This window comes from Xenopus laevis, chromosome 1S, assembly GCF_017654675.1.
Source record: "Xenopus laevis strain J_2021 chromosome 1S, Xenopus_laevis_v10.1, whole genome shotgun sequence".
In the NCBI taxonomy this organism is placed as follows: Eukaryota; Metazoa; Chordata; class Amphibia; order Anura; family Pipidae; genus Xenopus; species Xenopus laevis.
The window spans coordinates 193,617,030-193,643,763 of NC_054372.1; the positions used below are offsets into that span (position 1 = coordinate 193,617,030).

The window sequence follows — 26,734 nt, forward strand, 5'->3', positions numbered from 1 at the left end:
AGGGGTCACATGGGCACAGCAGATTAGGGGTCACATGGGCACAGCAGATTAGGAGTCACATGGGCACAGCAGAATACAGGGGCTATAGAGACACATCTGATATAAGAGGCACAAGGGCACAAAAGATATAGGAGCTATAAATATAAATATATATATATACAGTATATTCTGACAGAGGAACCACCAAGAATCCTCCTTTTTTTTAACGAAATTTCACTTAATGAACCCAATAAACACTTTTGTTATTCTCCAGCTTTTTCCCCTTCTAATTACTATTCACAAATTTGCTTGGGAAATCTGTTTTTTGTTTAGTGGCTGCTAATGTGAAATAAAGCCCAGGGTTTGGGAAACACGGGCACATAGAGTGCGCCATTGGGGGGATGGGCAGGACATGAGCTCGCACTTTTTGTTACCAATTTATTTATATTCTAAGAGTTATTCTGCGCTCACATCCACCATTCCACGTGTACCAGGCGCTCATAGGCTGAACTAATACATGGGATTATAGGAGTCATTCATGGACACAATGGTATTTTTCGTGGATGAATCCAAAGGCTCGTTTCATATTCACAGGCTGAAGAAATCTCACACGGCCTATGGGAATCTATAGGAAACCTTCACGTTCAGGCCAGGATTTGTGGAAAGGCCACAAAGGCCCGGGCCTAGGGCGGCAGAATTTTAGGGGGGGCGGCATGCCCGTATTGGTTCGGAAGCACTGGGGATTTGCAGGAGATAAAATATTTTTTAAAATTTCCTGTGCACCAATCCCAAGTACTCCAGACTCGATGCTGAAAATCTGCGCATGTGCACAAAGTAAGGGATGAGACGGGGGCAATGAATGACGGCGGGCCTAGGGGCGTCTGCTATGTAAATCCGGCCCTGTTCATGTTTTGTGGGTGGTATGGCTCTATCATGTAATGCCACTGCGGTGCGGTGCCAAGAAAGTAGTGGAGATTGGGGCAACCACTGTTCCCATGAGAAAGTTGACCAAGCATCGTGCCGTTCTCTTCTCATTAGAGCAAATACTTGAGATTTCTCTTGGTAATTTGGATGTAGAATATAATGGAACTTGTGTAGCAGCATGGGTTTAGTCTTCTAACCCATAACCACCTATAAGATGTTTGTTTTTATTATTTTAAGAACATTAGACGAATAAAGTGTAACATTTCAAGTCTCAAGTCTCCAAGCTCAGCATTCATACAACAAACACCTGCCTGGTGGCTTCATTTTCTGCTGTACTCTGTCTCCAAGGCTTGGGGTCCTTTCCTCTTGAAGGGCTTTATAATTTTAGTGAAAGGGTTCTAGTCCCACAATCGTCTCTCCCCTTTGGTTTAGCATGTAGGATCTCTTTGTGGGCGCATCAGCCAGACATGCCTTTTTCTACTGGAAAACAAGGCTCCAGAACTGTAGATCAACATGGCACGAGCCAGCAGAGGTTAGGGACCTTTGTGCCAAACAACACAAGTGAAATGGGGAGTATACACTGTACTGCTGTATATGGAAAGGGTTCCGGGGCTGAGCTAGAAATGAGAGACACAAGGCGTAATCAGAGGAAGGAAAAACTTAAAGGCAACATAAGAAACAAAATGCCTGGAGAGGATGAGATGAACCCAAGACAATAGGGATTTATATGAATAAAGAGGAATGTCATTAAACTGTTGGGAAAAGAATAAATAACAAGGCTGACCAGGGGTGCATGAGGTTTATAGGGATGTCGCGGACTGTTCGCCCGCGAACTAGTTCGCGCGAACATCAGGTGTTCGCGTCCGCCGAATGTTCGCGAACATCGCGCGACGTTCGCCAATTTGGGTTCGCCTTAGCTGGCGCTTATTTTTGCCCTCTCACCCCAGACCAGCAGATACATGGCAGCCAATCAGGAAGCTCTCCCTCCTGGACCACCCCCACACCCCCTGGACCACTCCCCTTCCATATATAAACTGAAGCCCTGCAGCGTTTTTCATTCTGCCTGTGTGTGCTTGGAAGAGCTAGTGTAGGGAGAGAGCTGTTAGTGATTTGAGGGACAGTTGATAGTAACTTTGCTGGCTAGTAATCTACTTGATACTGCTCTGTATTGTAGGGACAGAACTCTGCAGGGATTTGAGGGACATTTTAGGTTAGGTAGCTTTGCTGCCTAGTAATCTACCTTCTACTGCAGTGCTCTGTATGTAGCTGCTGTGGGCACTGCTGCTGATCTCTCATCTGCTGACTGCTGCCTGTAACCCAATAGTCCTTGTAAGGACTGCTTTTATTTTCTTTTTTGTTTTTTTACTTTGCTACTATAAGAGCCCAGTGCTATTAGTCTAGCTGTGTTGGGGAGTGGGACTGGTGTGCTGCTCCTAGTAGTTCAGCACCAACCAGAGTAATTTTTTTTTTTAATATACATATACATATTTTTTTATTTTACTTATCTTACTGTTCTTTAACGTGTCCAGTGCTGTTTGCTGTTCTTCATAGTAGTGCACCAATAGTAGTGCACTTGCAGGCATTATTTGCCCAGTGTGTTCTTCAAACAACTGCCAGCTAGCTGTGTGAGCTTGTTCACATTCTGTCTAAATATCAATAATAATACCGTCTCCAGAACCACCACCTGAGTGACGTTTTTCAAGCAGCAATAATATATTCCGTATCCACTGCTGTAGTGTATACGTTGACCTTGCAGGCATTGTTTCAATTTGTTTGCCCAGTGTGTTCTTCATTTTCAAACAACTGCCACCTAGCTGTGTGAGCTTTTTCACATTCTGTCTAAATAATAACAATAATTCCGTGTCCGTAAACATCACCTGAGTGATGTTTTTACAGCAGCAATAATATATTCCGTATCCGCTACTGTATACGTTGCCCTTGCAGGCATTGTTTGCCCAGTCTTTAACCAAGTGCCACCTAGCTGTGTGAGCTTTTTCACATTCCGTGTCCAGAAACATCACCTGAGTGACGTAGTGTGATTTCTGCCCTTTACAGCACAAAACGCAGCGATGTGTCAACAATGTATTTTTTAGAAACATTTTTGCCCTTGATCCCCCTCTGGCATGCCACTGTCCAGGTCGTTGCACCCTTTAAACAACTTTAAAATCATTTTTCTGGCCAGAAATGTCTTTTCTAGCTTTTAAAATTCGCCTTCCCATTGAAGTCTATGGGGTTCGTGACGTTCGCGAACCGTTCGCATTTTTGGCCGGAAGTTCGCGAACATGTTCGCGAACATTTTTTCCGACGTTCGCTACATCCCTAGAGGTTTAATGCTTCTGATTGGGGTATAAGATGTGCACCCAAAATGTTGGTAATTTGCTTTTCAGAACCTTATTATTAAACAAGATTTCAAGACACGTTTCTTCAGAATAAGAGTTTATTAGACAAAACATTGGAATTGTGGGAAGCTTGTCACTTAAGGGGTCAGGCCAGGATTTGTGGAAAGGCCTCCAAGGCCCGGGCATAGGGGGGGGGGCAGGATTTTAGGGGGGCGGCATGCTGCCCAACCCTTTTTGTCCCTTTATACAGACAAAAACACTGGGGATGCACTGGAGATACAATCATTCTTTGAATTACCAATGCACCAATTGATGATGATGATGAAAATTTGCATGAATAAAGGGGGGGGGGGACAGGGGTGACGAACGGCAGTGGGCCTAGGGGCGGCCACTATGTAAATCCAGCCCTGTAAAGGGTGATATGATAACTATGTATAAATATATAAGGGGATCATATAATAATCTCTCTAATGCTTTATTTACCAGTAGGTCTTTCCAGCTGACACAATTGACGTCTATTTGTGCAAGTTTTTATACATTTCACAGGGCATTTACCGTAAAAAGGGGGTACACGGATTTCTGTAAATGGTAAAACACTTCTTGTAACAGGCTTAGTGCGCAATTGCTGGAATACGTATTTCCTAATCAAATGGTTTACTGGGCACAAATGTTGCAAGCCTTGTGGTCTAGATCTGCCAGCTGCAGACAGGGTGTAAACGTGCAGTTCTGTAGCTGCAATTCTATCTCGTGTCCCAACTCATGTTAATTAACCCTTTGGTCTTTGGCTGCAGGGCCTTGACATTATATGAGCACAGTTTTGTACATGTATGGGATCTGTTATCCGGAAACCCTTTATCCAGAAAGCTCCGAATTACGGAAAGGCTATCTCCCATCAACCTCATTATAATCACATTTTTTAAAATTATTCCCTTTTTCTGTGTAATAATAAAACAGTAGCTTGTATCCCAACTAAGATATAATTAATCCTTATTGGAAGCAAAACCAGCCTATTGGGTTTATTTAATGTTTACATGATTTTCTATTAGAATTAAGGTATGCAGATCCAAATTACGGAAAGATCTGTTATCTGGAAACGCCCAGGTCCTGAATATTCTGGATAACAGGTCCCATACCTGTATTACTTTATTGGACCACCATAAATTCTCCTGCACCCACCTGGCTTAGGTTTTGCCTCTGCATATGAAGGAACTGGGGGTGCAGTTGACATTTTATATTATTTGTCCCTTTATACAGACAATTATCATCAAATGATGTAATTCTTTATACAGACAATTATCATCAAGATGTAATTCTAAGCAACTTCCCAATACACATCCATTAATAATGTTCAACTGATTATATAAATAAGATACTAAAAATGTCTCTTTAATTCCAGCGTTGGACTGGATTCCAGCGTATCTCCCCTTCGTAGGATACATCCCATCAGTTCTACACCCATGTAGCACATTTTACTTCTAATGGGGGGTGGACAGTGGGCCACTGAGGGCAGGTTCTCTAGTGATCCCTAATAACGTGCATTGGAAAGTTGCTTAGAATTACATTTTCTTTTATTCTGCAAAACAGAGTTTTGGGTAGAGTACTCCCTTAAAGGATAAGTAAACCTTTAAAATAAGTGAATATAAAATTGATGAGGGGGCTATTCTAAGCACTTTTGTCATTTACATTCATTATTTATTTTCTTTTAATTCCAAGATATTAAGGGATACATGTACTGTTAATATGAATGAATTTTGTTACAACAGCGCCACCTGCTGGTCAGTTTCCCACCAGTCTGACCACCAAGTAGTCAAGGAAGTTGTCAGGAGAAAGAAAGAGGCTGCTCTGATGTTCTTCTGCTTGAGAAAGGGTTCTAATTTTATTCTAATTCTATTCTAACACCTTGCAGCCAGACTCCTGGAAGAAGTGGTCTCTACATGAAACTAAGGGATGATCATTAGAATTCTAAAACCAATTATAGCCAATGTGGGTAGCCAAATATGTTCATTATTGGTGCTACTCGTCCATTGGCAAACGTTGGCTCTATTCCAGTGACCCACAGCAGCCAATCACAAGTCTGTTGAAGTTCCTGAAAGCAAACATTTGATTGGTTACTGAGGCTTATTATACAACAGATACATTTTATTTCTCCTCTGAACAAACCCCGTGGCACAGAAACCTTTTGTCACCCAATTTATTTCTACCACGACAACAATGGGGGAGCGAAATATTGACGTATTGTAACCAATTCAATGGCACAAATACTAATACTGGGAAGCCTTTCCTGTTCCAGGGAGTCTAATTACAAGAAAAGCCTGTAATTAACAACACGGGGGAAATGAATAACGTCAGAAAATTCATTACAACATGTTGTGACAATGGGAACAAAGGATTCGTCCCGTTTTTATGTGTTTGTGGGGCCGAGCGCTGGTTTAATAACTGATAATTTGATCAAGATGGAAAAACAGATTTTTTTTTCTTATTTTGAATTTCTCAAATGCTGTAAATGTTTTTAGAGGGGAAAAAACCCACTTCCAGGCATTTTTCGTTGATGCCCCAAACCATCTGTGTCTTGTTCATTATTATGGGAACTATGGGGAAAGTGGGGACAATACGTTCTCGTTTTTCTGCATAAGAAAAAGAGCACAATATGGGAAAAGTCTGACCCAGCCCAGTAATCCATAGCAACCAATCAGGTGTCTGCTTTCATTCCTGTAAGTGCTCCAGGCCAGTAAGTGTCAGATACTGATTGGGTGTAATAAGGGAATAAGGGAGAAAGGCTTGAGTTTCCTCCCTTAAATATATGCCCCTTGCCTTATGGGCAGTTGCGTAACTATAGTGCAAAAAAAAAAAATCTTCAGAGGGGCCCGGAGAACGCTGATCTCCATTCACCCGCCCACATCCACCCTGCTCCCGCCCATGCCCTGCCTCCACCCCACCCACATCCCACCTGACCCCGCCCACTCCCACCTGACTTGCTCCCACTTTCTTACTGGTAAGAGAGAGAGAGAGCGGCTGGGGAGGAGTTTTTTTTTATTGGTTATAGAGGATGCAGAACCACAGTCCAGACCCCCCTGTTCCCCCGCCCCCCCCCTGTGATTGGGGTCTGCCTCCTCTATAGTTACTTCACTGCTTATGGGCTCTACAAGGACCAACTCTGCCCACATTAAAGCCCTTAAAGTCCTTCAGTTTATGGGGGATGGGGCTGTGGTGGAAAACCTATTATGCCTACACAGTTGGCCCACATGGGGCCCATTTAGGGTTGCCACCTTTTAAAAAAATAATTACCGGCCATGGTGGGGGGCGGAAAAGAAAGGGGCGGGGCGTGACGCAAAAAGCAGCGGAGCCGATGAGGGGCGCCGCAAAAGGGGCGGAGCCACGGAGAGTAGCGTCACAAAAGATGGATCAGACAGACTGAGTTGGTTGGACTAGAAATATCAAAAATAACACAGTCATTTCTTACCCATGGGAATTGCTGTCCTGACACTACGGGTCACAATCAGGGTTGCAGTTTTAGAGAAATTTCACCCCTGTTTCTCACTGCTGGACAAAGTCACTATTCTTCTTTGGCCGTTTTGGAAATGCAATATTCACCTTCCATAGAAACTGCAGTGCTGCCATGCGACTGATGCAGCCATTCAAGCACAGGATACACAGTAGATAACAGATAAGTACTACTATAGTTTATATAAACAAGCTGCTGTGTAGCCATGGGGGCAGCCATTCAAGCACAGGATACACAGTAGATAACAGATAAGTACTACTATAGTTTATATAAACAAGCTGCTGTGTAGCCATGGGGGCAGCCATTCAAGCACAGGATACACAGTAGATAACAGATAAGTACTACTATAGCTTATATAAACAAGCTGCTGTGTAGCCATGGGGGCAGCCATTCAAGCACAGGATACACAGTAGATAACAGATAAGTACTACTATAGTTTATATAAACAAGCTGCTTTGTAGCCATAATGGCAGCTATTTAAGCTAAAAAAAGGAGAAAAGACACAGGCAAATTAATAGATAACAGAAAAGCTCTGTAATAGAATACAATGGGATTCTACAGAGAGAATCTGTTATCTACTGTGTACTGGCTGTCGGTGGGATACCAGGAACTGTACTCCAACAAGAGCTGCAGGATCCTCCTCAACGTCCCTGTTTCAGTGAGACAAACCCAAAAGCTGGTGGCACTTACCTGAAGGCAGGTGAGTGGCAAATACTAAATAAAATCTATCAATTATTATACAGTTTAATAAAAATATAACACATGAATGATATGCAATGCATACTTTGTATGAGTGACATTACCTTTCCAAGGAGCCCCTTCTGAGCCTGGGGGAAGCAATAATAATAGAAATAATAATAATAATAGAAAAACGCAGAGTCGTGATGGGGCCCCTGACGAAGGGCAGGATAGGGGTAGGGGCTTCTGGGATATTAAATCCTCTGGTGGGGAGGTAACAGTGCTGAGGAATACACATCACATCATGCACTCAAGCAGTTCAGTCAGACAGAGCGGAATTTCTTTTGGTCCTTTTTACTTGTCAATCAGAATCCATGGTGAAGAGCTTGACGTCCTGAGGGTTCCAGTAGAGTCCGACTCCCGAGTGATAAACTAAGGACCAAACTTAGGGGATAAAGAATTCCTCCGGCTGCTCTTCTTCCACATAATTGAACCAATTCAGCTTTACGGTAAATGAAAGGCAGGGGCGTAACTACAGAGGAAGCAGACCCTGCGGCTGCAGGGGGGCCCAGGAGGCCCCATGAGGCTCTCATTGATGAGCAATTTGAACATATATTGGTAAAACAGGACAAACACTGGATATGTTGGGGGCCCTAAAATTAATTTGCTGTGGGGCCCAGCAACATCTAGTTACACCACTGATGAAAGGGTTAGACTTTGTGGGGGAAAACGTCTACTGTGACATAGTTTTTCCTCCAAGGGGCACTGGGGGCCAAGGGTTAAACCTTTTTATAAACACAGACCTAAGACATGAGATGCGGCAGTTGAGGTGGTTCCTAGGAGTTTTATTGGTAACAAGTGAATGAGAAAATTGTGAGTCTGAGCAAGTGGGCACTATCATTAAAGGGACACTGTCATGATTTTTATGACGTCGTTTTTATTTCTAAATTACACTGTTTACACTGCAAATAATTTACTCTATAATATAAAATTTCATTCCTGAACCAGCAAGTGTATTTAGTTGTAATATTGGTGTGTAGGTGCATCTCAGGTCATTTTGCCTGGTCATGTGCATTCAGAAAGAGCCAGCACTTTAGGATGGAACTGCTTTCTGGCAGGCTCTTGTTTCTCCTACTCAATGTAACTGAATGTGCCTTAGTGGGACCTGGATTTTACTATTGAGTGCTGTTCTTAGATCTACCAGGCAGCTGTTATCTTGTGTTAGGGAGCTGTTATCTGGTTACCTTCCCATTGTTCTGTTGTTAGGCTGCTGGGGGGCAAAAGGAGGGGGGTGATATCACTCCAACTTGCAGTACAGCAGTAAAGAGTGACTGAAGTTTATCAGAGCACAAGTCACATGACTGGGGGCAGCTGAGAAACTGATAATATGTCTAGCCCCATGTCAGATTTCAAAATTAAATATAAAAAAATCTGTTTGCTCTTTTGAGAAATTAATCTCAGTGCAGAATTCTGCTGGACCAGCACTATTAACTGATGTGTTTTGAATTTTTCCCCCCATGACAGTATCCCTTTAATAAGATAGGAGCATGCAAGGATGGGGATACAGAAAGGAGCCTTTCTCCTATAGCTACGTGTGCACAGAGAGCTCAGTAATATAGTCTTCATTCTATCTGAGCCTGGAGCAGAGGCCTCAGCAGAAAAGGAATAAAAGGCAGCTAAGTGCACCATGACGGAGGCCATGTATGAAGGTCTCATTACACGTGTCCAACACGTGTCACCGCAAGACACCATCTTCCCATGCGCCTGTGCCTCTGGAATGCATCACTGCTGCACATTTGCCAATCTCCTATTACCCCATTTCTGCTGAAATATACTCACACTGACACTACAATCACAGCAATAAATCCCTATCTGGATGTTTGGGAATGTGCACTCATCAGTCTGTCTATGGGTGGGAGCTGTCAGCGCTGCTAATGACTTTATAATCTCCTGAGTCCATGACGGCTCCATGTGTTCTCTGTATCAGGGATTCCTGGGCACACAGCAGCCCAAACTATAAGTTACTATTATGTGCCTTACCCAAATGCACACTCCTAAAGTCTATGGCACAGGGCACTTTACCCACCGCTACAGTCAGTCTGAAAGCTGTGCCACCCCCGTCATATAAGAGTTTATTAATGATGATAATAAAGGCGTCATATACAGGCCAATAAAAGTTTCCGACTCAGCAGCTTATTGGACCATACATGGGACTCTCGTGATGGTCTGCCCAACGGACACGTGAACGTCTATCAGGTAGATCTCTATCCAGCAGGTTGGAAAATCCCATCAGTTGAGAAGCAATTTGGAGCTTGATGTGGTCTTCCAATGGGTCAGCAGTATGATCCAATCACCAACGTGGAGCCATGCAATTGGATCAGCTCATTTTGCCCAAAGCATGGGGGGGGGTGTTATATCAGAGAAGATCCACTCACTCTGTGTCCTAACCAAGTATATCTCCAGGTGAATGGTCAGCTCATGTTTGACACGGTGCATATTTGCTGAGATTTGCCCATTTCTCCGACAGTTTTGATTTGCGGCCGATCCTAAAACCAGTGGAACAAGTCTGCATGTGCAGTTGGGCCTGTGTCCAAGCATTTGGGTTGGACAAACAACCTCTATGTATCACTTCTTTGCAACTGGCTGCTTATAAAGTTGTTGCTGTAGGGGCTTTCCTTTGATACCCAGCCCTTAAAACCCCTAACAGCCAGCAGGGTATCTTTAATATCTCTTGGTACAGCTACTGGCTATTAACATTATATTTAAGTATGAAGGTCCCGGGGGATTTGCAGGCAGGAGAGATGTCACTTTCTGACATATTTGCAGTGGAATCAAACAATAAAAGCACCCGGTTTGATGTGACACCCTGATAGCGGGTCATGAAGCCATTATCATCATCATCATTTATTTATATATCGCCGATAGGTTACGCAGAAGCCATCCATCATACTGTTGCTCTGATCTCGTTGTGACGACCAGTTTAGATGTTCGGATACAGGGAGCTACTAGTGTGGATGCTGCTGAAGCCAAAATAGGAGCTCACCTGTCATACTGTGTAAGGTATGGGGTTTCATTGCAGGCAGGTTGGAAGCGGCAGTTGCAAAAAGAAAGGATCTTTAAAGGAGAACTAAAGTTTAACTAAAGAAGTAGCTAGAAATATTGTACATGATGTTTTGTGCTTCTGTACCAGCCCAAGGCAACCACAGCCCTTTAGCAGTAAAGATCTGTGTCTCCAAAGATGCCCCAGTAGCTCCCCATCTTCTTTTCTGCCGATTCACTGCACATGCTCTGTGCTGCTGTCACTTACTGAAATCTGTCTGGAAATGATGAAATTATAGACAGTTGAACTGGCTAGAAAGACCCAACGGGTCAGGAGCAGATTGGCACACTGTTACAGACCTATGAGAAGAGGGTCGTATAGTAGTTTGGGGTCGGCTTGGTGTAACCCGTCTGTGACACGACACAATATCATACGATACAGCTGGCGTTCATGCGATGCTCCTCCTTGTCACACAATACGGGTGCTGCCCGGGTGGTGTCGGCTTCTTGGGATACAAAGGCGCGCGGCTGTAACCACACGGGGAGAGAATACACCAGCCATTCTATTATTTATAAGGATGTGGCTCGGACTAATAATAAACTGGCAACGCTGTGCAACGTGATTACTACGAGGATGACAATGTTTGCAAAGCTCCCGGTGCCATTAAAGGAACAGTTCAGTGTAAAAATAAAAACGGTATAAATAGACAGACTGTGCAAAATAAAAAATATTTCTAATATAGTTAGTTAGCCAAAAATGTAATGTATAAAGGCTGGAGTGAGTGGATGTGTAACATAATAGCCAGAACACTACTTCCTGCTTTTCAGCTCTCTAACTCTGAGTTAGTCAGTGACTATAAGGGGAGCCACATGGGACATAACTGTTCAGTGAGTTTGTAATTGATCCTCAGCATTCAGCTCAGATTCAAAAGCAACAGTTATGACCTATGTGACCCCATTCACTGATTACTGCCTGGTAACCATACAGTGAAAAGCAAAATAGCTGAAAAACAGGAAATTTTGGGTTCATTAGGTACATTGCTTCATAAGTCAGAACCAGAAGTGCAGAGAATATAGAGAGCCACATCCTTCTATTTGCAAATAACTATGTGTGATTAATGGGAAGTTGCTAGAGCTTTTGGGTGGAGTTCACATTTAATCAATCAGTGTAACACCTCCTGATTAATGGATTGCGTCTGACCCAGGAACGCAATGCGATTTATATTGTACAAAAAAGTGACTCACAGTATATTGTGTAAGAATAATCCCACAAACACAACATAATCCCTGACATTACAGACTGAACATTCCATTGGCCTCATACACTCAGTCACCCTCCTCGCTGGGGCTTCAACAGGCAGGAAAACACATGGGGGTCAGGAGGCAGTTTCCCCCTAAAATCTTACAATTGATCTGAAGTCCCAAGCAGAGAAAAACACTGCTTGGGCGTGAATAATAAAGAAACAGGAATTAATAATAAGGAAACAGGAGTGAATAATAAGGAAACATGAATGAATAATAAGGAAACAGGAATGAATAATAAGGAAACAGGAGTGAATAATAAGGAAACATGAATGAATAATAAGGAAACAGGAGTGAATAATAAGGAAACAGGAATTAATAATAAGAAAACAGGAATGAATAATAAGGAAACAGGAGTGAATAATAAGGAAACAGGAATTAATAATAAGGAAACAGGAGTGAATAATAAAGAAACAGGAATTAATAATAAGGAAACAGGAATGAGTAATAAAGAAACAGGAATTAATAATAAAGAAACAGGAATGAATAATAAGGAAACAGGAGTGAATAATAAGGAAACTGGAATGAATAATAAGGAAAACAGGAGTGAATAATAAGGAAACAGGAGTGAATAATAAGGAAACAGGAATGAATAATAAGGAAACTGGAATGAATAATAAGGAAACAGGAATGAATAATAAGGAAACAGGAGTGAATAATAAAGAAACAGGAATTAATAATAAGGAAACAGGAATGAATAATAAGGAAACTGGAATGAATAATAAGGAAAACAGGAGTGAATAATAAGGAAACAGGAGTGAATAATAAGGAAACAGGAGTGAATGATAAGGAAACAGGAATGAATACTAAGGAAACAGGAATGAATAATAAGAAACAGGAATGAATAATAAGGAATCAGGAGTGAATAATAAGGAAACAGGAATGAATAATAAGGAAACAGGAATGAATAATAAGAAAACAGGAGTGAATAATAAGGAAACAGGAATGAATAATAAGGAAACAGGAATGAATACTAAGGAAACAGGAATGAATAATAAGGAAACAGGAATGAATAATAAGGAAACAGGAATGAATAATAAGAAACAGGAATGAATAATAAGGAATCAGGAGTGAATAATAAGGAAACAGGAATTAATAATAAGGAAACAGGAGTGAATAATAAAGAAACAGGAATTAATAATAAGGAAACAGGAGTGAATAATAAAGAAACAGGAATTAATAATAAGGAAACAGGAATGAGTAATAAAGAAACAGGAATTAATAATAAAGAAACAGGAATGAATAATAAGGAAACAGGAGTGAATAATAAGGAAACTGGAATGAATAATAAGGAAAACAGGAGTGAATAATAAGGAAACAGGAGTGAATAATAAGGAAACAGGAATGAATAATAAGGAAACTGGAATGAATAATAAGGAAACAGGAATGAATAATAAGGAAACAGGAGTGAATAATAAAGAAACAGGAATTAATAATAAGGAAACAGGAATGAATAATAAGGAAACTGGAATGAATAATAAGGAAAACAGGAGTGAATAATAAGGAAACAGGAGTGAATAATAAGGAAACAGGAGTGAATGATAAGGAAACAGGAATGAATACTAAGGAAACAGGAATGAATAATAAGAAACAGGAATGAATAATAAGGAATCAGGAGTGAATAATAAGGAAACAGGAGTGAATAATAAGGAAACAGGAATGAATAATAAGAAAACAGGAGTGAATAATAAGGAAACAGGAATGAATAATAAGGAAACAGGAATGAATACTAAGGAAACAGGAATGAATAATAAGGAAACAGGAATGAATAATAAGGAAACAGGAATGAATAATAAGAAACAGGAATGAATAATAAGGAATCAGGAGTGAATAATAAGGAAACAGGAATGAATAATAAGGAAACAGGAATGAATAATAAGAAAACAGGAATGAATAATAAGGAAACAGGAATTAATAATAAGGAAACAGGAGTGAATAATAAAGAAACAGGAGTGAATAATAAGGAAACAGGAGTGAATAATAGGGAAACAGGAATTAATAATAAGGAAACAGGAGTGAATAATAAAGAAACAGGAGTGAATAATAAAGAAACAGGAGTGAATAATAAAGAAACAGGAATGAATAATTATGAAACAGGAGTGAATAATAAGGAAACGGGAATGAATAATAAGAAAACAGGAGTGAATAATAAGGAAACAGGAGTGAATAATAAGGAAACAGGAGTGAATAATAAGGAAAGAGGAGTGAATAATAAGGAAACGGGAGTGAATAATAAGGAAACAGGAGTGAATAATAAAGAAACAGGAGTGAATAATAAAGAAACAGGAATGAATAATTAGGAAACAGGAGTGAATAATAAGGAAACGGGAATGAATAATAAGAAAACAGGAGTGAATAATAAGGAAACAGGAGTGAATAATAAAGAAACAGGAGTGAATAATAAAGAAACAGGAGTGAATAATAAAGAAACAGGAATGAATAATTATGAAACAGGAGTGAATAATAAGGAAACGGGAATGAATAATAAGAAAACAGGAGTGAATAATAAGGAAACAGGAGTGAATAATAAGGAAACAGGAGTGAATAATAAGGAAAGAGGAGTGAATAATAAGGAAACAGGAATGAATAATAAGGAAACAGGAGTGAATAATAAGGAAAGAGGAGTGAATAATAAGGAAACAGGAATGAATAATAAGGAAACGGGAGTGAATAATAAGGAAACAGGAGTGAATAATAAAGAAACAGGAATGAATAATTAGGAAACAGGAGTGAATAATAAGGAAACGGGAATGAATAATAAGAAAACAGGAGTGAATAATAAGGAAACAGGAGTGAATAATAAGGAAACAGGAGTGAATAATAAGGAAAGAGGAGTGAATAATAAGGAAACAGGAATGAATAATAAGGAAACAGGAGTGAATAATAAGGAAAGAGGAGTGAATAATAAGGAAACAGGAATGAATAATAAGGAAACGGGAGTGAATAATAAGGAAACAGGAGTGAATAATAAAGAAACAGGAATGAATAATTAGGAAACAGGAGTGAATAATAAGGAAACGGGAATGAATAATAAGAAAACAGGAGTGAATAATAAGGAAACAGGAGTGAATAATAAGGAAACAGGAGTGAATAATAAGGAAAGAGGAGTGAATAATAAGGAAACAGGAATGAATAATAAGGAAACAGGAATGAATAATAAGGAAAGAGGAGTGAATAATAAGGAAACAGGAGTGAATAATAAGGAAACAGGAATGAATAATAAGGAAACAAATACAGACTAATTTGTAATCTCTCTAACACTCCCCAATTTCCTCCCCAGTGAGTAAATGAACAGAGGGAACCTAAAGCCCAGGATGACACCATGTTTTTATGCCAGGCAAAGGGTTAGCCTGACCAGTGGTAACTGGAGAATATCCAGCACTTTAGCTGCCCCTAGCAACCAAGGATAAACTGGCAATTAGAGGGGGCAGTTAATAAAGGGGGTTGGGACACTGAAGCAATGAAGCAAATAGCAGAGTGCTAGGAAACATACTGTGCATGGTGCTGGGCTTTCCTTATTTACACCCCCCACACACACACTTACACTGAACAGACACCAAATCCCCTGCATTCCACGCGTCCTTCTATACTTTGATTTTGCTTTGCACAAGTCTAGAACTGGAGGCTGTTCCGAGCTCTGACATGAACATCTGGAATGCTGGAAGGAGGCACACACTGAATAAGATAAGTGTTTAATAGCGCAGGAGATGCAGGGGAAAGTCATGCTAAGAAACACATTCTGGCTGTAGGGTGGTGTTCTACCCCTGTATTCCCTATGGGCTAAACTACACGAGAGACTCTTATAGGCCAAAGAGACAGTCAAATCTCTCCCCATCCTTCTCTGGGCCAGAGGAACATTATGCAAGCAATGCAAACAAGCCTTCTCCATAAAGTAATCAAAGTAGAGTTAATCTAACTGAACAATTAAATCCAGATCACAAGGTTAGTTAAGTTTGCTCAGTTATCCAGCATTTAATGGAGAAATAAAGCCTAAGTAAAGAAGTAGCTAGAAATATTGTACATTATGTTTCGGGCTTCTGTACCAGCCCAAGGCAACCACAGCCCTTTAGCAGTAAAGATCTGTGTCTCCAAAGATGCCCCAGTAGCTCCCCATCTTCTTTTCTGCGGATTCACTGCACATACTCTGTGCTGCTGTCACTTACTGAGCTTAGGGACCCACTCACAATATACAGTACACATAGAATAGAAATGTCACAATATAAGGCTGATTAGTAATTAATACACATAATTACTACATGGCAGCACAGAAACCAGTGCAATTAGCATCAGAATTGAATAATCAGCAAACCTGTAGCATCAGCTTATATTACAGCCAGGGAAGGTCATTTTCTGCTGGATAATTAGTGACGAGCCCTAAGCTTAGCTTCTCAACAGCCAATCAGAGCCCACTGAGCATGTGAGTGTCACAGACACTTTCCAAGATGGTGACCCCCTGTGACAAGTTTGAAGTCCTGGATCATTGCTGCTATTGACAAGCTGAAACTTTAGCCTCGTGCAACAAGTTCAGTATATGAAATATGCCATTTTTAGCCATATTCATTGTTAGGGTTTAGTTCTCCTTTAAGAGACCCTGCCATGTCTCTGGAATTCTCTCTTTAAGAGCTGACTGACACTAGAGCCCAGTGGAGTCATCAAGTCTTCATGCTGCTTGGGTCCGTCACTGAGATGATCTGGTTCCCCCTGTGATATGTAAGTGCCGTCTCCTGGAGATACTGACCCAATGACACGGATTTTCTGGGCACCATTTATACAGAAAGGACTATGGAACGGCTATATTTCCCTGCACTGTATAGTATCTTTCTGTACAGACTGTGAGTTATGTATATACAATTATGTGTAGGGCACGCTTGTTTCCAAAAATGTGGGCAATTCACTTTTGTGTTAATGTAGAGCTGACAATTAAATTGCATGCGGCCCATAATGACCAACAATACATTAGGACTGGGACATACTTAATTCCTCCCCTGTTCCCTCTCATTTAGATTTAGATGAACAGCATTTCTCAGCATCCAATAACCAATAACGCGTTATAGAATGCAGCAGTTCGCCCTAAACAGCTATGTGTGTAGCACTGCATAGTCACACAAGGATTTTAATAAAGACTTGGGAAGGCTAAGCTTCCATGGAAAACATGGAACTTGCAATGTATTTATCTTGCAATGTGATATGGGGTATTATACATGGAATTGGCACTGTATTTATCTGCTGTGGGTTCTGGGTATTATACATGGAATTGGCTCTGTATTTGTCCTGCTGTGTGTTCTGGGTATTATACATGGAATTGACACTGTATTTATCCTGCTGTGTGTTCTGGGGTATTATACGTGGAATTGGCACTGTATTTATCCTGCTGTGTGTTCTGGGTATTATACATGGAATTGGCACTGTATTTATCCTGCTGTGTGTTCTGGGTATTATACATGGAATTGGCACTGTATTTATCCTGCTGTGTGTTCTGGGTATTATACATGGAATTGGCACTGTATTTATCCTGCTGTGTGTTCTGGGTATTATACATGGAATTGACACTGTATTTATCTTGCTGTGTGTTCTGGGGTATTATACGTGGAATTGACACTGTATTTATCTGCTGTGTGTTCTGGGGTATTATACATGGAATTGGCACTGTATTTATCCTGTTGTGTGTTCTGGGTATTATACGTGGAATTGGCACTGTATTTATCCTGTGGTGTGTTCTGGGTATTATACGTGGAATTGGCACTGTATTTATTTTGTTGTATGTTCTGGGAATTATACATGGATTTGACACTGTATTTATCCTGTTGTGTGTTCTGGGTATTATACATGGAATTGGCACTGTATTTATTCTGTTGTGTGTTCTGGGTATTATACATGGAATTGGCTCTGTATTTATCCTGCTGTGTGTTCTGGGTATTATACATGGAATTGGGACTGTATTTATCCTGTTGTATGTTCTGGGTATTATACATGGATTTGACACTGTATTTATCCTGTTGTGTGTTCTGGGTAATATACATGGAATTGGCACTGTATTTATTCAGTTGTGTGTTCTGGGTATTATACATGGATTTGGCACTGTATTTATCCTGTTGTGTGTTCTGGGTATTATACATGGATTTGGCACTGTATTTATCTGCTGTGTGTTCTGGGTATTATACATGGATTTGACACTGTATTTATCCTGCTGTGTGTTCTGGGTATTATACATGGATTTGACACTGTATTTATTCTGCTGTGTGTTCTGGGGTATTATACATGGAATTGGCACTGTATTTATCCTTGTGTGTGTTCTGGGGTATTAAACATGGATTTGGCCCTGTATTTATCCTGCTGTGTGTTCTGGGGTATTATACATGGAATTGGCACTGTATTTATCCTTGTGTGTGTTCTGGGGTATTAAACATGGATTTGGCCCTGTATTTATCCTGCTGTGTGTTCTGGGGTATTAAACATGGATTTGGCCCTGTATTTATCCTGTTGTGTGTTCTGGGGTATTATACATCGAATTGGCACTGTATTTATCCTGCTGTATGTTCTGGGGTATTATACATGGAATTGGCTCTGTATTTGTCCTGCTGTGTGTTCTGGGGTATTATACATGGAATTGGCACTGTATTTATCCTGCTGTGTGTTCTGGGTATTATACATGGAATTGACACTGTATTTATCTGCTGTGTGTTCTGGGGTATTATACATGGAATTGGCACTGTATTTATCCTGCTGTGTGTTCTGGGTATTATACATGGAATTGACACTGTATTTATCCTGCTGTGTGTTCTGGGTATTATACATGGAATTGGCCCTGTATTAATCCTGTTGTGTGTTCTGGGGTATTATACATGGAATTGGCCCTGTATTAATCCTGTTGTGTGTTCTGGGGTATTATACATGGATTTGACACTGTATTTATCCTGTTGTGTGTTCTGGGTATTATACATGTGTTCTGGGGTATAATAAGTGATATTGGCCCTGGGATACTATGAAACAAAATTGTGAAGCAAATGTCATTAATTATCCCAAACACAGAAGTCACAAACTGCCTATGTGGGGGGGGGGGGCAGCGAGCCCTGTGCTCCCCACATGTACATTAAAGCCCAGATCTCTCTGTATTAAACCCCCGCAGCACCACAATAGGAATTCTGCAATGTTTGTTCTGACGGATGTCTCATGGAGTACGAAAGAGGAAAGTTGAATGTGCTGGAAACAGAGAGGATTTAGCATTCCATGTATTAATGTTGGGTTCATCTCAAATCTTTGCCAGACTTGTAAATATAGAAAAAAAACCTCAGAAAACAACAATTGCATAAAAGCAGAGACAGACTTTGTGTCACCAAATGTTAACTGTGTGATCAGAGCAGCCTAGGAAGCGGACCCTTATCTGTCTGAGTTCAGGACATGCTGACTAATACCCCCTATTCAGGCTCCAGACCTCTGGCTCCAGGATCTTTAAGCCCTGGGAAGTGTGTGTGATAAGCTCCAAGCTCCCATTCACTGCTAGCGCCAGCACACACAGCACTTCTGCTTGTTACCACTGATACCCTGATAACCCCCACACCCTCCTCCAGCTCCCCAACACTGTCAGCACTCAGCTAACTTGTATCTCGCAAGAAAAGCAGAGCAGAGCCATTCCCAGGCCAATGGTCTCACTTATAGACCTCTCCAGCACCCAAAGGGTTAATGGCATCACAATCAGCAAAGGCAAATGAACAGACTCCACCTTGCATTGGCCTGTGTGTTAGCAGAACATTCATGCTGATACTATAACCTTGTCTATCCACCTACACACCTGCTGTATACTCTGGATATTGTCTTTTCACTAAGTGGACACATATGAAAATTTCATCTGCCCTTGTGTCATGTCAGCAAGTGTATGGTACAAAAACTGATGATGATACAGGTCCTCTTTATTTCCAGTACTTCTAATCATTTGAAGCTATTACAGCCTGCACATACCTCCCAACATTTTGGAAGTAAAAAGAGGGATAAAAAAAAATTTTGCACGTAGAACAACGATTTTTTTCACCAAGCCCCTTTCTGTGACCACACCCCCTAACTACCATGTTCATTTTATAAAATTTGCCAGGTTATGAAAGTTTGAAAATATTTCTCTATTTTCTACAGTTTTTTTGTTTTTTAAAATTGTTATAAAGTATCTTATTTGCACCTGTTAGCTGTTCTGTGCTCTCTGCTAAAAGCCAATTAAGTGAGAAACTTTGTTTCTTTTTCTGGCTGTTCAGTGCAGAGAAAATAAGGGCTTTCCAGTACAAATGAGGGACTGCGGGTTGAGCTGTCAAAAGAGGGACTGTCCCTCCGAAAACAGACAGTTGGGAGGTATGCACATGGGTGGGCCAACAGAGAGAAGATCTGATCACCATTGTAAGCAGCAGTCCTGTCCTGCTTTATGGCAGCTGAGATTCTAGCTATCTGTATAACAGAACATTCTGTCCCAGTGGCTGCACAGATCCTATCTGATCCCCATTGTAAGCAGCAGTCCTGTCCTGCTTTATGGCAGCTGAGATTCTAGCTATCTGTATAACAGAGCATTCTGTCCCAGTCGCTGCACAGATCCTATCTGATCCCCATTGTAAGCAACAGTCCTGCCCTGCTTTATGGCAGCTGAGATTCTAGCTATCTGTATAACAGAACATTCTGTCCCAGTGGCTGCACAGATCTTATCTGATCCCCATTGTAAGCAGCAGTCCTGTCCTGCTTTATGGCAGCTGAGATTCTAGCTATCTGTATAACAGCATTCTGTCCCAGTGGCTGCACAGATCCTATCTGATCCCCATTGTAAGCAGCAGTCCTGTCCTGCTTTATGGCAGCTGAGATTCTAGCTATCTGTATAACAGAGCATTCTGTCCCAGTGGCTGCACAGATCCTATCTGATCCCCATTGTAAGCAACAGTCCTGTCCTGCTTTATGGCAGCTGAGATTCTAGCTATCTGTATAACAGAACATTCTGTCCCAGTGGCTGCACAGATCCTATCTGATCCCCATTGTAAGCAGCAGTCCTGTCCTGCTTTATGGCAGCTGAGATTCTAGCTTTCTGTATAACAGAGCATTCTGTCCCAGTGGCTGCACAGATCCTATCTGATCCCCATTGTAAGCAGCAGTCCTGTCCTGCTTTATGGCAGCTGAGATTCTAGCTTTCTGTATAACAGAGCATTTTTCCACATTCTATCATGCTTTATGGCTGATGTACTGGCTTTCATTATCAAACAGCATTTCAGAGATTGTGCATTTGCTAAATGAAAGCTGCAGAATGTCTGATGCTGGAGAAGAATAATAGGAATGAAAGAGGTCGATAATGAAGACAGACGTGCATCTTACCAGACAATGGCAGACTGAGAGGGGAAAATAATAATATCCATTTAAGAAATGACTGGTGCATTCTGGGAGTTGTAGGGCGAGTAGATGAATCCCCCTGCTGCAGAGCAGAACTTTATAGTAAGTATTAAATTCTGGGTATGACTTACTGGTAATCATTTCTCATTTCGCTCAAAAGCACCCGAATAACCTTTACGGCTGCAGAACTGACAATAAGTTGTTTTGTCTCCCAGAGGCAATGGCAGCCGCTGATACACGGAGACAGACATTGTGTCTTGTGATGGGCTACAAGTTATTCTGCCAGCGCAGGGGCCTTGGCTCCAACTCCTCGTGCCTAACAGCACTAAGTACAGACCCATTACTGGCTGATAATGCTGGAGGGTAAGGAGATTAGTTCTGTGCCGATTCAGGAGGATAACTTGGCAGAGGGGATAACACTTACATATGCCCCGAGGCTGGAAGATTTAGAGACATCTGAGAGTTACAGGGGCACAGCGAGGGTCTCATACACTCTGGACCCAATTCTGCAGTCAGGCTGCACTTTAGAGAATGGGGCCAAATTAATGATAAGCTTTACATTAACTCTCAGACTTAGCACATTTTTATTTAGTCCCCATTATTTATTGGTTATACTTTATTTGCATCACTATTGTGCCTCAGAGCTCTTTTTCTGTCCAGTGCCACCCTAGGCCCCTTACCTCTAACTGCCTGCCAGCCCCAGTTAGCAACTGTCACATTGTCAGTACAGTCTGTATACTGAGCATGCGCCAGTCACAAAACAAAGGGGTAACCCAACAGTTCCACCACCAGATTTCTATATATAGAGGATTAGCTGAAACGTTAGTCTCCACCTAATAAACGACCTATTGTTTAAACCAGAGAGTGCGGCTTCCGTCTTTGCTGTATATATTATATTATATATAATTACAGCCCTGTTCTGCTTATGTACAGTCATTAGAAATTAATTGGCCCCTTATTACTTCATCTGCAGGACCCCTACCAGGGTTCTTAGCCCACTGCCTGTCCAGTCCTGTGGGTGGTGGGCACTGCAAAACATGTTGGGGATTATTTAATAAAGTCCAAATTCCAAAAACTCAAAAAAATCTATTTTTTTTACAATAAATTCCGAAATTTTAGTGGAAAAAAAAATCTCAACATTTGTCGTGATTATTATACCCTGAGGATGGAAAAAGTCAGAATCTGAAAATCCGGCATCTCAGACCTGCCGAGGTTGTATATAAGCCAATGGGAGAAAAAATCAGAAAATCAAAAAAAATTCATACGATTCGATTCGGGCGAATAACGAACCAACCACTAAGGGGAAAACATTTTTTACTTCCTTGTTTTGTGACAAAAAGTCGCACAATTTCCATTCTGCCCCTAATTTGCAAATGCAAATGAGGGTTCAGTTCGGCCTTGTAGAAGGATTCAGACAAATCCGAATCCTGCTGAAAAAGCCAAAATCCTGGCCGAATCCTGGCTTCGGTGCATCTCTAGTTTTGAGAAAATACTCCGATATTTTTGGATTTTGATGAATAACCCCTGTTATGTCTAGCCATGCCCACGCTTAAAAGTTTAGCGTCGGAGCAGGTCAAAAGGTGTAATGAGCGCGTATTGCGCTTTCTGCACTAGCAGAGCCGAATTTCCGGTAACCCCCCTTAAAGTTACAGGAGGCAGCTTTTGCCACCCCTTGTAACTGGCCATTCCCTGCCGCCTGAAAATAATCCCCTTATTTTTACAAGGTTATTATTCCAAGTAATGAGTTTTCAACTTTATTATTATGTTTCATTGCTCCTCATTGGTTCTATCTAGGGATGCACTGAATCCAGGATTCAATTCGGGATTCGGCCTTTTTTAGCAGGCGTCGGATTCGGCCGAACCCTTCTGTCCGGCTGAACCGAATCCTAATTTGCATATGCACCTTAGGGGTGGGAGGGAATTTGTGTGACTTTTTGTCACAAAACAAGGAATTATATTTTTTTACTTTTCCCACCCAAATTTGCATATGCAAATTAGGATTCAGTTCGCCATTCTGCCGAATCTTTCGCGGAGGATTCGGCTGAATCCAAAATAGTGGATTTGTGCATCCCTAGTTCTATCCTATTCATTTTCCATTCTGACTTCCAAACTGCTGCCTGGTTGCTATGGTAATAAGTAGTGATGGGCGAATATATTCACCAGGGGGGCGAATTCACTGAGAGTTACCGCGGTTCGTGCTGGTTAATAGATTCGAGAAACTCTGGCGAAAATTGGCCAGTGTCAAAAACATTTGGACGTGCAGCGGAATAGTCGCTCGTGTCAAAACAGTAAATATTATTCGGATGCCCATTGACTTTAATGCGGGTGTCAAAACTGACTCGATTTGAGGCAGGCGTCAAAATTGGCATTTTCGCAAATTCGATATAATAAAAATAATAAGTAAATGTATATAAATAAGTTTGGAAGTTGTATAACATAAAAATGTAAATATTTTGCTTAAAAAAAAAAAAACCTAAAGCCAAATTTAAACTCTTTTTGACTCGCTGGTGGATCAGAGTGACGTCTGGAAAGATAAGGCTGTGACCGACATTGATCTAAGCAAGTGTGTGGGGGGGTGCGGGTTCTGTGTTTTGCTCAGTATTGGGGTTCTTAATCCTTCCCTATCCCTTACACTTGTATTTATAAAGACACGGGCGAAGTTATTAAGCGTGAGCAGCGGAATACACAGATGCCCTATTTATAAAGGAAAGGGAAACCTTCCTACAAACCCTCTCCAAACAGCGTCTACTGCTGATATGAATCAGGGCTATTTTTTACTGTGTGTTTGGGTTTGTTGTCTGTGCAAGGAAATTATTGTGGATTGTTTATAAATGTTTAAAGCAGAGCCGCTTCCTGTGCGACATCAATGAGCGGCCGGGAGGGGAAAGCAAAGCCAATGGCACAGCCTGTATACTAATGGTACGGAGTCAGGATGCCGGGGAGCAGTGCATGTGCCAATGAATGGGCCTGTGAATAGACTCATTCAATTATGGCACATACTTTAGGCCGTGTCACATGGGAACGCAATGTGATGTTATCAGTTGACATTAAAGAAGAAGCTACTGCTATTTTCCATGATGCTGCGGGAGGGGGTGGAGCTCAGTCAGACAGGGGGCGGGTCTATGGAAAACCACTGAACGCACGACTGCTGACACCATGACCAGTTGCAGGGCAGACAGAACTCCAACCTCTTGGTCAGCAAAACAAAAGCTTAAAGGGATACTGTCATGGGAAGAAATTTTTTTTCAAAATGAATCAGTTAATAGTGCTGCTCCAGCAGAATTCTGCACTGAAATCCATTTCTCAAAAGAGCAAACAGATTTTTTTTATATTCAGTTTTGAAATCTGACATGGGGCTAGGCATTTTGTCAATTTCCCAGCTGCCAAAAGTCATGTGACTTGTGCTCTGATAAACTTCAATCACTCTTTACTGCTGTACTGCAAGTTGGAGTGATATCGTCGCCCTCTCTTTTCCCCCCCAGCAGCCTAACAACAGAACAATGGGAAGGTAACCAGATAGCAGCTCCCTAACACAAGATAACAGCTGCCTGGTAGATCTAAGAACAACACTCAATAGTAAAATCCAGGTCCCACTGAGACACATTCAGTTACATTGAGAAGGTAAAACAGCAGCCTGCCAGAAAGCATTTCTCTCCTAAAGTGCAGGCACAAGTCACATGATCAGGGGCAGCTGGGAAATTGACAAAATGTTTAGCCCCATGTCAGATTTCAAAATTGAATATAAAAAAATCTGTTTGCTCTTTTGAGAAATGGATTTCAGTGCAGAATTCTGCAGGAGCAGCACTATTAACTGATTCATTTTGAAAAAAAATTTTTTCCCCCACAACAGTATCCCTTTAAGAAAAACATCTAATTTTATTATTTGTGGTTTTTCAGTTATTTAGTATTTTATTCACCAGCTCTCCAGTTTGCAATTTCAGCCATCTGGTTGCTAGGGTCCAAATGACCCTAGCAACCATGCATCGAGTCGAATAAGAGACAGGAGTATGAATAGGAGAGGCCTGAAGATAAATGAGTAGCAATAACAATAAATGCGTAGCCTTACAGAGCGTTGGTTTTTAGATGGGGTCAGCGACCCCCATTTGAAATATAGAAAGAGTCAAAATAAATAGGCATATCATTCAAAAACCTTAAAATAATAAATAACGAAGACCAATTTATAAATATTGCTTATTCTATATAATAAATACGGTCATTCTATAACATACTGAAAGTTAACTGTAAAGGAGAAGGAAAGTTACGGAGGCATTTTATTGCCAATAGTACAAGCTAAAACACTATATTTATTTTGTAGAATGTTTTACCATACCTGATTAGAAAAACTCTAGAAGCTCTCCGTTTGTTTAGGATAGCAGCTGCAGTATTAGCTTGGTGTGACATGACGTCCTGCCTGAGTCTCTCCCTGCTCACTTATAGCTCTGGGCTCAGATTACAGGAGGGAGAGAGGAACAAACTGAGCATGCTCAAGCCCTAGCCCTGGAGGTTTAAGCTGAAAACAGGAAGTCTGATACAGAAGCCCATGAGTACACAATAGAAGGAAAGAAATGTGATGTTTCTTTTGACAGAGGACTCAGAGCAGCATTACTTTGAGGGGTTACTGGTGTATTTATATAGACCTTTCTGATAAGGTTTACCTCTCCTTCTCCTTTAAAGGTGAACCACCCCTTTAAACAGGACCTAGGAGACCAGTGGTGCTACTAAAGGCCTATGGAGTAAATTTGCTCTGAGGCCCTACATTTGTACTGCATCCCACTTTCCATGCACTTGCTGGGCTTTATTGGATTCTGGCTTCATGGACGCAGGGCTTTGCACCCAGTAGGAGAGTTAAATTAATTTCTAATGACGTGTGCACCTTAAGCTTCCAGTCTGGGGGTGCCATGCAGACTTGGTGCACCCACAGAACTTAACAGAACTGAAGAGAACGGGTTCATCCAACCCATGAAAACGGAGTCTGAAAGCCTTGTTTAAGCTGAGCTCATGTAACAGGGTCCAACACATTTACAGGGGTCACTCCATGAGCAGGTTGGGGACTATTAGGCACTATAAGCGTCCGAGTGGCAGTTTTTCATAGACATTATCTGTTAAACATTTCCCATCCTTCTCTCAGAACAAAATTCTGAAGGGGAAAGAACAATGGGATGCTGATTAGGGATGCACCAAATCCACTATTTTGGATTCTTCCGAACCCCTGAATCCTTTGAGAAAGATTCAGCCGAATACCGAACCAAATCCTAATCTGCATATGCAAATTAGGGGTGGGAAGGGGAAAACAGTTTTTACTTCCTTCTTTTGTGACAAAAAGTCACGTGATTTCCCTCCTCGCCCCTAATTTGCATATGCAAATTAGGATTTGGATTCGGTTAGGCTGGGCAGAAGAATTTGGTCGAATTCTGCTGAAAAAGCAGAACCAAATCGTGGATTTGGAGCATCGCTAATGCTGATTGGAGCTATAAATAAAATGGCGCTGGCTTCTGAAAGTATCCAGAATGGGGAAAGAACAATAAGTTTGAGTAAATCTGCACAGAAATGATGGATATATCGGCACACAGGCTATTTAATCTATAAACAGAGCAAAAGGGGAGAAACAATGGAGCGGAATGAC

The 26,734-nt window shown here is 41.2% G+C and overlaps 1 pseudogene; it reads right to left on the bottom strand.

Moving 5' to 3' along the window:
- Positions 1-1,159: 1,159 nt before the first annotated feature.
- LOC108705483 overlaps positions 1,160-26,734 on the bottom strand; it is a 214,721-nt pseudogene continuing 189,146 nt past the window's right edge.